We start from the raw sequence: 12039 nt of genomic DNA, 5'->3' as shown, positions 1-12039 counted from the left end.
AAAGGGGACTCTGAGGAATTGGTAGAGGCGTCCGTTCGCCTCGAAGGCGGTGTACAGGCGGTCCTCTGGTCTGATAGGGAGCTGGTGGTACGCTGACTTGAGGTCGATGGTGGAGAACACCCGGTATTGGGCGATTTGGTTCACCATTTCTGATATGCGGGGTAGCGGGTAGGCGTCTAGTAGGGTGTACCTGTTGATCGTTTGACTATAGTCGATCACCATCCGTTTCTTCTCGCTACCCCTTACCACTACCACTTGGGCGCGCCACGGGCTGTTGCTGTGTTCAATAATGCGCTCTTTCAGGAGCCTGTCTACCTCGGTCGCGATAAACCGCCTGTCCTCCCAGCTGTACCTCCTGCTTTTGGTCGCTATTGGCCGGCAGTTAGGGGTAAGGTTCGCGAATAGCGAAGGCGGCTTTACCTTCAGGGTAGCCAGACCGCACACTGTGAGGGGCGGCTGGGACCCACCGTACTTGAGCGTGATGCTTTGGTGGTTGCACTGGAAATCCAAACCCAAGATCACGCTCGCACATAGATTCTTCACGATTAATACTTTAAAATTATCATACACAGTTCCGTTAACGCACAATTGTACCGTGCAGTAACCCAGAATGGTCGATGTCTGGGTTTTATCGGCCATAGAGATGGTACCCTGAGCAGGGACCACCTTTAGGGAGAGTTGTTGTGCCAGTTCAGGGTGGATAAAACTCTCCGTGCTTCCACTGTCAATTAAGCATTTAACCCGGCACCCGTTTACCTCGATGTCCACCATTGATTTGGATTGCGGATGCGGCCTGGTCTGGTCCACTGTGACCGATGCCACTGTAGGGCCCTGATCGAGACAAGATGGCGTCCACGCTGTCTGCTCATAAGATGGCGGACCCCACGAGGTCGGGCAAGATGGCGTCCAAGATGGCCGCTCCCACGGCGCACACGCGGCGGTGGCGGGTTTTCCGGTGGTTGGTTTTCCGGCGGGGTTCCCTCTGCACACCTTCCCGAAGTGCCCCTTCTTACCGCACTTAAAGCAGGTGGTGCCTTTCGCCGGGCACAGGTTTCTGGTGTGCTTTGGCTGCCCGCAGAAGTAGCAGTTGGGTCCTTGACGCGTCGCGGCTGTCGTAGGGCTTCTGGGGGGAGAGCTGGGCCCCGCCGGTGTCGGGCTGCCGGGCGGGGAAGATGCCTTCCAAGATGGCGGCGCCCTCGGCACACACGTGGCGGCGTGGGCGGCGCGGGCTGAAGAGTAGGCGTCCGAGTTTCTCTGGGCCATCTCCAGGGACCGCGCGGTGTCCGCAGCCTGTTTCAGGTCCAACTCCGTTTTTTCCAGCAGTCTTTGCCGGATGTGAGTGGAGCTGAGGCCTGTGATAAAGGCATCGCGAACAAGCTCGTCGGTGTACACTGCGGCTTTTACATCTCGGCACTTACAGTCCTTGCCAAGCTTTTTCAGGATGCTTAGGAACTCCTCCACCGATTCCCCAGGTCGCTGTGCGCGAGTAGCGAGTAGATGCCTAGCATACACCTCATTCGTAGGCTGCTGGTAATGCGCCTTTAAGATGTTGCAGGCGGCCAGGTACGTATCGGCGTCTTGGATGAGGGGGTAAACCCGGTGGCTTACCCAATTCCGTAGCACTCCGAGTCTCATCTTCGCAGTGTCCGTAGCGTCTTTGATGGCTGCGGAATTGTCCAGGAAGAATTCCATACAGTCAAACCAGTGTCCGAAGCGTGCTGATGCGTCCGGAGCATGTTGATCCAAATCCAAACGTTCGGGTTTCAGGAGTTGATCCATAGTGTTGAAAATTAAGTTAATAAAATTGATGTGCCTCAATTATTCCGAGACTCGAAGTTAGCAGAACAAAAGTAAGGCTTTTATTAACTTAGAACATAACACGTAAACTAGAGAGATGTCTTCCTTCAGGAGGTTGATGCCCGACTGACTTAGATTACAAAGGAGCCAGGTATGGGCGGAGCACTGCACACAACCAATTCCAGCACATTCCAATACATAATACATGAGGACTGGGGGAAGGGAAAAGACACAGAAAGCAGGCAGTTACAAGACACAGAAAACAGGCAGTGATGAATGGAATATATTTCATCATCACAGTTCCCAGTAACAGGTTGGGTAACCTTGTCAGACGCGGGTCGGTGACCGTCAGAATAACTGGAAAAAAATAAGAATAAATCATTTCTGACAGAATAGCTTTCGGAATTATTTTGCCCGATGAGTTTTGCCGATATTCGCAGCCGATTCCTCAGCGACACAGAGACAACAATTGGGGCCACAAACTATTGGCAACAAAGGCAAACTCTCCGCAATCCAAAAAGCCCACGTGTGACACTCTGTGAAAGGGAAAGCGGTAACAAGACATTGATTACAGCCAAAACATGAATAAAGGCAATTCAAATATTGCAGTTCCAAGATGTGGGTAAAACAAATCCATGCGTGCAATTCAAATTGTGCTTTTATTGAAAAATAAATGTCAAAACAGGAAAATAAAATAATGCATTAACCATCAGCCATGTAAATCAAGACAATCTCTATCCGCTGATCATAGCATCACTTTTATTTATTTTGCTCACATTGAACCCTGATGGAAAGGAATCTTAAAGGAATGTAGGTAAGATGTATTTTCCTGTCTCAATAGCTCGTGGCGTTGGAGCAGAACAAGGTCCGGGGTCCCAGAAAACCTATCAGACATACACAGCCAGACCTGCACCACTTCACGGTCGAACACCATCTTACTTTTAGACCAGCCTAAAATGAGCTGACTAAAAAAAACAAGCCTTGACCTCAGTTATATATTATATATATACATGAAATGAATTGGAGCAGGTTTTTCCGTTTGGTTATGGTGGGGTTGTGTTAGGCGCTCTCTTCGCCCATCTGAAATGAGCCCGAGAGAGGCTGCGTGTGCAGTGGAGCTCTTAGAGGTTCAGGAGCTTTTTACCCAGTTTTAGTTTCCCAGTTTTTACAGGATGTTTTTAGTACTGGTTTTTGTTACGTTTTGTTGCCATTTTTATGAAAACAAATTTTAAAAATCAGATTTTTGTTTTCCAAACTACCACACCTACTAGTGGGCCTTTGGCGTAGCGGTAGCATCCCCGCCGCTGGGCCAGAAGGCGTAGGGTTTCAAACCCCGCTCCAGACAGTCCCGGCAAGTGGAGTCGGAGCTCCAGCTCTAAATTCTGGGTTGACATCCAGCAGGATACTTGCGTCCGTGGGTGTGGGTGGCCCCCCCCCCCCCTCGTATGGGTTGTGGGAGCCCGTAAAACCCTCCCGCCATAGGACTAACCACCCTAATGGCTGGTACGAAGATGGTTACGGTCACGGAAGGAGCATTAATCGCGGCCAGAAATCCTTCCACCAAAGGGAACAGTGTGAAGACACGTATGACGACGACCACACCTACCATTATGCCACCAATTGTATCTGCAAGCCCCGGCATGCCTATCTGGCAATAAATGAGGAGGTCCCTCCATAGGCTGCAGGCCAGAATTAAGTCATTTGAAGATTTGTGCTATCAGCTGCTATCAACTTTTTTGCCTCTACCTTCTTCAAAACAAGCTGAGGGATCATGTTTTCCAGATAAGTGACTGATGCCTAGTCAGCATGGCTTACACCTTCATCTCCTTCTGAAAAATAACAGTAGTGTGACACAGCTGTTCAATGTCACTACACTGCCCTAGAGGAGTTATTGCTGGAGGCCATCCTGTGTGTTAGTAAATGTCATGAAAGTAGGGTGTGTTACAATGATTTTATGTATGAACTCCTTTGAAGATATAAGTATACCCAGGGGCAGACTGGCCATATGGAAGATTGGGAGATTTCCCAAGTGTCCCCATGTATGGTTCCATAGCACTGTATGATCAGTCCCCCTGCTCTTTTTCTGTGAGGCTCCCATGTTCTTTTGGGGGAGCCAGTCCACTGCTGAGTGTGCCAAGGATGTCAGTTGTAAGTTGCCCTATGAATATGTGCTCTGCTGGAGTATGAGCAGGCACATTAAGCAATGAGTGAACTGCAAGGTTGTGTGAGGGTTTGGTATGAGCAGGCAGTAAATGTGGAAAAGGTTAAACGGCAACACTTTGTGGCATACATACCTGGGCCATCTACCTGGTAAATTAGTCTAATATTGGCAACTTACTTAATCATAAAATCATTGGCCTATAAATTCCTTGAGCTTCTCCCAATCTCCTGCCATAACTTTTGTAGCTCATGACTCTATAATAGGGGAGTAAATTCGGTTGATTTGTGCCTCCCATTAGTGCCCTTAGAGAGCGTTAACGGGGCGCAACTCAACTAGCGCCTGGGCACGACACCGCTAACGCCTCCCGCGAAATTCAGCAGGAGGTTAGCTGCGGCGGTAACCATTAGCGCCGCGCTAACCATTAGCGTTGCGCCACTGGCAATGACATCATCAGTGTGCGCAGCGCCTCGCTCGCGCCTCGGCTGTAATATTGGGTGGTGCCCCCCCGACTTACTGCTGGACGCTATGTCCGCCGAGGTCAGGGGGCCCTATGTGCGGCCAGGGTGGTACTAGTTAAAAGGAGGTGGCGGGCGGCTATTTTTGTTGCTGGCCGCCTGCCAGCACTTGCCCCCGTTGCTGTCCTCAGCCCCCGTGAAGCCCCCCCCCCCCCGCGGGGTGCTGGCTGCTCTCCGTGAGCCCAGCACACCTCTTGAGTGCCAGGTTTGTTTGCCGGCACTCCCGATCCCTAGTGGCCCAGCTGGGCACCGGGATGTGCTGCACCTGGCCCCTCCCCTTTAATAAGGGGAGGAAGGCCTGCAGTACCGCGGCACATAGCGCTGCGGTATTGGCTCACAGCGCCCCAAGAGGGATGTGGGTCGCTTCCAGTAGCACCCCTCCTCCCTCGCGGGGGCGCTACCTGAGAAAATCAGCTGCGGGGGTGCTAATGTTTTCGGGGCGCTACCCAATTTGCACACTGTCTGCACACTTTGTCCTTGAACCAGCAATCATTATGGTCGTGTGTTGTTCTGCTGCAGCGATAGCACTTCACTGTTCCGTATGACATTTCATTTGTGCCATATTCTTGCGGTCTCTGTTGTATCTCTGCAGCGCCCCGTGCGGCTGCTTCGTGTGATACTGCAATGCTGAAAGCCTTGTCCAGCGTAAGATCCTTTTCTGATAGAAGCCGTTTGTGGGTTCCTTCACTTTGAAGCCCACACACAAACTTGTCCCTTAAAGTATCTGCTAGTCCCGTTCCAAACTGGCAGTGTTTCGATAGCTTGCGCAGTTCCGTTAAATACTCAGCATTACTTTCATCTTTATGCTGGTTCCTTTTGTGAAACTTAAATCTTTCTGCTATCAGCAGCGGTGTGGGGTTTAAGTAGTCCTGTAGGATTGACACTATGTTTTCAAAATCCTTTTCTACTGGCTTCTCTGGGGTTACTAGGTTTCGTAGTAAGCCATACGTTTTTGCACCCATTGAATTCAACAATACCAGCGCTTTCTTGTCACCTGGCACTTCATTCGCCTTGCAGTATACTTCGATGCGTTTGACATATGTCGTCCAATCTTCGACTTCATTGTCGAACGCTGTGATACTGCCACTCTTCGGCATTTTTGGGTGTGGTTAGACTGGCTTAAAATGGCGTCTCCCGCGCTTTCCTTTCTTCCTTGCTGCGGCTTAAAATGGCATCTCCCACGCTTTCCTTCCTTCCCCGCAGCGGCTTAAAATGGCGTCTCCTGCGCTGCTGCCAACGCCACTCTCGGCGGTCCGCCTGGCAAATGGCGACGCCCTGTGGGTTTCGTGCGCTGCTCCTGCGCTGCTGCCAATGCCGCTCTCTGCGGTCCTCATGGCAATGGCAGTGCCTCGCGTTTTCCTGCGCGCCTCTCTCCCCCATTGACGCTGCTCGGCCCTTGAACACCGGCTACGCTCTGCTCTCTCTCGCCTCTCTCCCCCATTGACGCCGCTCAGTCCTGAACACCGGCTGCGCTCTGCTCTCTCTCGTTGAAGCTGCTCGGCCCTTGAACACCGGCTGCGCTCTGCTCTCTCTCGCCTCTCTCCCCCATTGACGCTGCTCGGCCCTTGAACACCGGCTGCGCTCTGCTCTCTCTCGCCTCTCTCCCCCATTGACGCCGCTCGGCCCTTGAACACCAGCTGCGCCCTGTGCGCTCTGCCCACTCTCTCTCCCCCGTCGACGCTGCTCAGCCTTTTTCTGTGCCGCTCGGTCGGCTCTAGCCGCCGCTGTCCGGGAAGGGTCTGCGCAGTACCTGTTGCCAGACCGTTTCGCTGGACCTCCGTGGCTGGAAAGCCAAGCCTAGCTCTCGACAGCCTCCCCTGCGATGCCCGTGCTTCTGGACTCGACCTCCTTCCACTGTTCCCCAGGAGCGAATCCCTGGGAGGTGATGCAGAGTTGCAGGTAGGTTCGAATCTTTCTCGTCGCCAATGTTAGATCCGGGTATCTTAATGTGGTGTCCTTCAATAATCAGACAAAGACTGCAGGGAACGATCAACAGGTGTTTACTGAATGAGGGTTCAAACTGCAACTGACTGTACAGAGCACTACTCAAGGTTTATATACAGGTGTGGTCACTGCCGGTACTACAGGATACAGGAGCTGTAAAAAGTAGTTCTCCCCCTTAAAGGTACATACATTACAAAACCGAGGCCCCGTCTGCCCCTCAGGTGGATGTAAAAGATCCCATGGCACTATTTCGAAGAAGTGCAGGGGAGTTATCCCTGGTGTCCTGGCCAATATTTATCCCTTAACCAGCATAACAAAAAAAGCAGATTATCTAGTCATTATCACATTGTTGTTTGTAGGACCTTGCTGCGCGCAAATTGGCTGCTGCGTTTCCCACATTACAACGGTGACTCCACTTCAAAAAATACTTCATTGGCTGTAAAGCGCTTTGAGATGTCCGGTGGTCGTGAAAGGCGCAATATAAATGCAAGTCTTTCTTTTACATTCACCACACGGACTGCAGCGGTTCAAGAAGAAGGCCCACCACCCCCATCTCAACGATAACTAGAGACAGGCAATAAATGCCAGCCTTGCCAGTGGCGCCCTTATCCCAAGAATTAATAAAAGAAAAATGACGTTGGGGTGTCTTGGAGGGGGTTGTTCAGTTGGCGGGTGGGAGGGGGTTGTTCAGTTGGCGGGTGGGAGGGGGTTGTTCAGTTGGTGGGTGGGAGGGGGTTGTTCAGTTGGTGGGTGGGAGGGGGTTGTTCAGTTGGTGGGTGGGAGGGGGTTGTTCAGTTGGTGGGTGGGAGGGGGTTGTTCAGTTGGCGGGTGGGAGGGGGTTGTTCAGTTGGCGGGTGGGAGGGGGTTGTTCAGTTGGTGGGTGGGAGGGGGTTGTTCAGTTGGTGGGTGGGAGGGGGTTGTTCAGTTGGTGGGTGGGTGGGGGTTGTTCAGTTGGTGGGAGGGGGTTGTTCAGTTGGTGGGTGGGAGGGGGTTGTTCAGTTGGGTGGGAGGGGGTTGTTCAGTTGGTGGGTGGGAGGGGGTTGTTCTGTAGTTGGTGGGTGGGAGGGGGTTGTTCAGTTGGCGGGTGGGAGGGGGTTTTTCAGTTGGTGGGTGGGAGGGGGTTGTTCAGTTGGTGGGTGGGAGGGGGTTGTTCAGTAGTTGGTGTGGGAGGGGGTTGTTCAGTTGGTGTGGGAGGGGGTTGTTCAGTTGGTGGGTGGGAGGGGGTTGTTCAGTTGGTGGGTGGGAGGGGGTTGTTCAGTTGGCGGGTGGGTGGGGGTTGTTCAGTTGGTGGGTGGGAGGGGGTTGTTCAGTTGGGTGGGAGGGGGTTGCTCAGTTGGTGGGTGGGAGGGGGTTGTTCAGTTGGCGGGTGGGAGGGGGTTGTTCAGTTGGTGGGTGGGAGGGGGTTGTTCAGTTGGCGGGTGGGAGGGGGTTGTTCAGTTGGCGGGTGGGAGGGGGTTGTTCAGTTGGTGGGTGGGAGGGGGTTGTTCAGTTGGTGGGTGGGAGGGGGTTGTTCAGTTGGCGGGTGGGAGGGGGTTGTTCAGTTGGTGGGTGGGAGGGGGTTGTTCAGTTGGTGGGTGGGAGGGGGTTGTTCAGTTGGTGGGTGGGAGGGGGTTGTTCAGTTGGCGGGTGGGAGGGGGTTGTTCAGTTGGCGGGTGGGAGGGGGTTGTTCAGTTGGTGGGTGGGAGGGGGTTGTTCAGTTGGCGGGTGGGTGGGGGTTGTTCAGTTGGCGGGTGGGAGGGGGTTGTTCAGTTGGTGGGTGGGAGGGGGTTGTTCAGTTGAGTGGGAGGGGGTTGTTCAGTTGGCGGGTGGGAGGGGGTTGTTCAGTTGGCGGGTGGGAGGGGGTTGTTCAGTTGGTGGGTGGGTGGGGGTTGTTCAGTTGGGTGGGAGGGGGTTGTTCAGTTGGCGGGTGGGAGGGGGTTGTTCAGTTGGCGGGTGGGAGGGGGTTGTTCAGTTGGTGGGTGGGAGGGGGTTGTTCAGTTGGGTGGGAGGGGGTTGTTCAGTTGGCGGGTGGGAGGGGGTTGTTCAGTTGGGTGGGAGGGGGTTGTTCAGTTGGTGGGTGGGAGGGGGTTGTTCAGTTGGTGGGTGGGAGGGGGTTGTTCAGTTGGTGGGTGGGAGGGGGTTGTTCAGTTGGTGGGAGGGGGTTGTTCAGTTGGTGGGTGGGAGGGGGTTGTTCAGTTGGGTGGGAGGGGGTTGTTCAGTTGGTGGGTGGGAGGGGGTTGTTCAGTTGGTGGGTGGGAGGGGGTTGTTCAGTTGGCGGGTGGGAGGGGGTTGTTCAGTTGGCGGGTGGGAGGGGGTTGTTCAGTTGGTGGGTGGGTGGGGGTTGTTCAGTTGGTGGGTGGGAGGGGGTTGTTCAGTTGGTGGGTGGGAGGGGGTTGTTCAGTTGGTGGGTGGGAGGGGGTTGTTCAGTTGGTGGGTGGGAGGGGGTTGTTCAGTTGGTGGGTGGGAGGGGGTTGTTCAGTTGGTGGGTGGGAGGGGGTTGTTCAGTTGGTGGGTGGGAGGGGTGTTGGTGTGTGGAGGTTTTCACTCTGTGGGAGCAGCTTTTAACGTGTGTTCCTTCCTTCCATGTTCTTTTTAATGATAGCTTGTTCATGGCACAAAATAGTTTTTTCTGCTTCAGGGCAGGGCAGATGAATTGTCCGATCTCCAGGTTGCGAAGGAGGATCTACTTCCTGAGACTTGCATTCCTCATGTCCACTTGCTGAATTTTCAGAAGGCCATGTTTGGCCACGGCCAGCCGCAAGTGCCATTTAAACGGTTTGTTAACTTTCCTTTTTATTTATTTTTTGGTGTCAAGCCGCTTGCTGATTTTTCTTTACATTCACAGTTGGTTTTACGATGTGTTTTAAGAAGCTTTTCTTTCTAAAATTGAGTTAATTTAAGGGCTCCAGGTAATGAGAACATAGAAATAAGATTAAATGTAAGAGATTTAGGACAGAGAGCAGGAGTATTGTGTGCAGTTTTGGTCGCCTTATCTGAGGAAGGATATTCTTGCCATGGAAGGAGTTCAGCGAAGATTCACCAGGCTGATACCTGGGATGGCAGGAATGACGTATGAGGAGAGATTGGGTCGATTGGGCTTGTACTCGCCGGCGTTTAGAAGAATGAGAGGGGATCTCATTGAAACTTATAAAATTCTGGCAGGACTGGACAGACTAGATGCAGGAAGGATGTTCCCGATGGTCGGGGAATCCAGAACCAGGGGTCACAGTCTAAGGATAAGGGGTAGGCCTTTTAGGACAGAAATGAGGAGGAATTTCTTCACCCAGAGAGTGGTGAACCTGTGGAATTCTCTACCACAGAAGGCAGTAGAGACCAATTTATTAAATATATTCAAGAAGGAGTTGGATATATTTCTTAAGGCTGAAGGGATCAAGGGGTATGGGGAGAAAGCAGGGACCGGGTACTGAACTTGGATGATCAGCCATGATCGCATTGAATGGCGGTGTAGGCTCGAGGGGCCAAATGGCCTACTCCTGCTCCTATCTTCTATGTAAACTTTTGTTACACAGAGAGTAGTGAGGATGTGGAATGCACGACCAGAGTTAATGATTGAAGCAGAGACCATGGCAATAAGGATCATGCCCTTATTTAGACGCAATCCAATTTATAAGCCAGTTTTTAATCCTGCAATAAAAGTAATCAAATGTTGGATACCCTGCAACTTAGGTTACATTAAGCCTATGTTCCACTCAACTTTTAATCTAACTCTTTATCTTAACTTGTCATAAGGCCTATATATAAACTGTCAGCTTTTTAGAACACTTTGCTATTTTCCTACATCAGCATGTATGTTGGAGGATTAAAGAACCTTATAAAATCTTGACATTTACAAGGTTAAAATTGGAGGACGCGATGACTAATTCCCATATGTGCAGGTTAGTTCATTAGTTACAGACAACTTTAATAGCAAAAGCTGATTCTGAGTTCTAAGAGATATTAGAAATTTGACAAAGAGCTTTGAAATGTATGCAAAATGATTTAGAAAATGGTGAAAATTCACACAACCATAAAAAATCATTAGAAAAATGAATTATCTTTACAGTTATGCAATCAAACTGACTTGGTAGCTCTGGGGACTTGCAGAATATTTCTTCCTACACTTCCAAGCAAAGATACACATATTGCAAAAGGCATCAGAGATCCCCTTTTGAAATAAATTCTCCTGTTCTCACAATATAATCACTTAGTATATATTTTTTCAAAATAGAAGTTTTGATTCTATCAGTGTTTCGCTCTTCACAGATGCTGCAACACCTGCTGAGTATCTCCAGCATTTTCTGTTTTTAGATACTATGGGCTAGATTTTCAGTTGCTAGCGCCAGCAGTTAGCGCCTTAAGAGAAGTGATTTTCGGGCGCTATGCGTGTAGCGCCCGTGCGCAGCGCAGTTTGCGCCCCGCCCCAAATTAAGTTGCCCGTTAGCGCCGGCGCAAAGTTTAGCGCCCGCCCGGATGCGCGCGCAGAAAATGACGTCACATCCTCGTGCAACGCCCTTTGGCCGCCCCGATTCCAAACTTCAGTCGGACCGCCCCATTGTGCGGCTGGCGGCCGGAGCGTTTGGAAAAAGGAACGCAACACAACCAGCGCGGGCCCCGGGGGGCGCAAATTAAAGGGGACGTGCTCTCCAGTATAAAGGCCAGCCTTTTTTCAGAAAACACTCTTGCGCAACGCATTTCTGGAGACACAACAAGGAGGATAGCTAACTGGTTTCAAGCAGCAAGAACTCAGGTATTTTTGGACTCAGGCCAGAGCGCTGCAAGTGGCCTTTTGGAAATTTGAGTGTTTGCCAGGATTTGATGGGGGTTGCATGGGGTGCCAACGCGGAGCTGCAGCTCCATGTCCGTAGGGCTCGCAGACGCATTGTGAGAGGGGCAGCCCTGGCTAGAGGCAGAGGGGGCTACAGGCGTCGGCCACGTAGGCCTTACCGAGTCAGGCTATACCGCCAGCAGCGCTCCTACCTAAACATGAGTGCCGCGCGATGTGTTAAAAGGCTCCGATTCCGAAAGGAGGTGATTGCAGAGATCTGCCACCTGCTTCGCCGAGATCTGCGGCCAAAGCTCAGGTGCAGGACGTCTCTGTCGGTGGAAGTGAAGGTGACGGTGGCATTGAACTTCTATGCCACCGGCTCCTTCCAATACGCTGCTGGGGACATAGCAAACTTCTCCCAGTACGGCGCGCATCGCTGCATCCGCCAGGTGACCGAAGCACTGTTCAGAAGGAGAAGCCAATTCATCTCCTTCCCCATGGCCCTGGAGAGCCAGCATCAGCACGCATTGGGATTTTCCAGACTCGGGGAATTCCCCTTGGTGCAGGGCGCCATTGACTGTACGCATGTGGCTTTGCGGGCCCCTCTGGAGCATGGCGAGCAGTATCGCAACAGGAAGGGCTACCATTCTCTGAATGTGCAGCTGGTGTGTGACCACAAGCAGCGCATCATGGCAGTCAATGCCAGCTTCCCAGGCAGCAGCCACGATGCCTTTATCCTGCGGCAGAGTACTGTGCATGACATGTTCCAGGCACAGCCTCCCCCAAGAGGATGGCTACTCGGGGACAAAGGCTATCCTTTGTGCACCTGGCTCATGACCCCGCTCCGCGCGCCCAGGACCGCTGCTGAAGAGGCCTAC

This window comes from Somniosus microcephalus, chromosome 12 (assembly GCF_052327205.1).
Source record: "Somniosus microcephalus isolate GS21.2 chromosome 12, FLI_Smic_1.0, whole genome shotgun sequence".
Classification (NCBI taxonomy): Eukaryota; Metazoa; Chordata; class Chondrichthyes; order Squaliformes; family Somniosidae; genus Somniosus; species Somniosus microcephalus.
Note: the sequence above shows the minus strand (reverse complement) of the source record.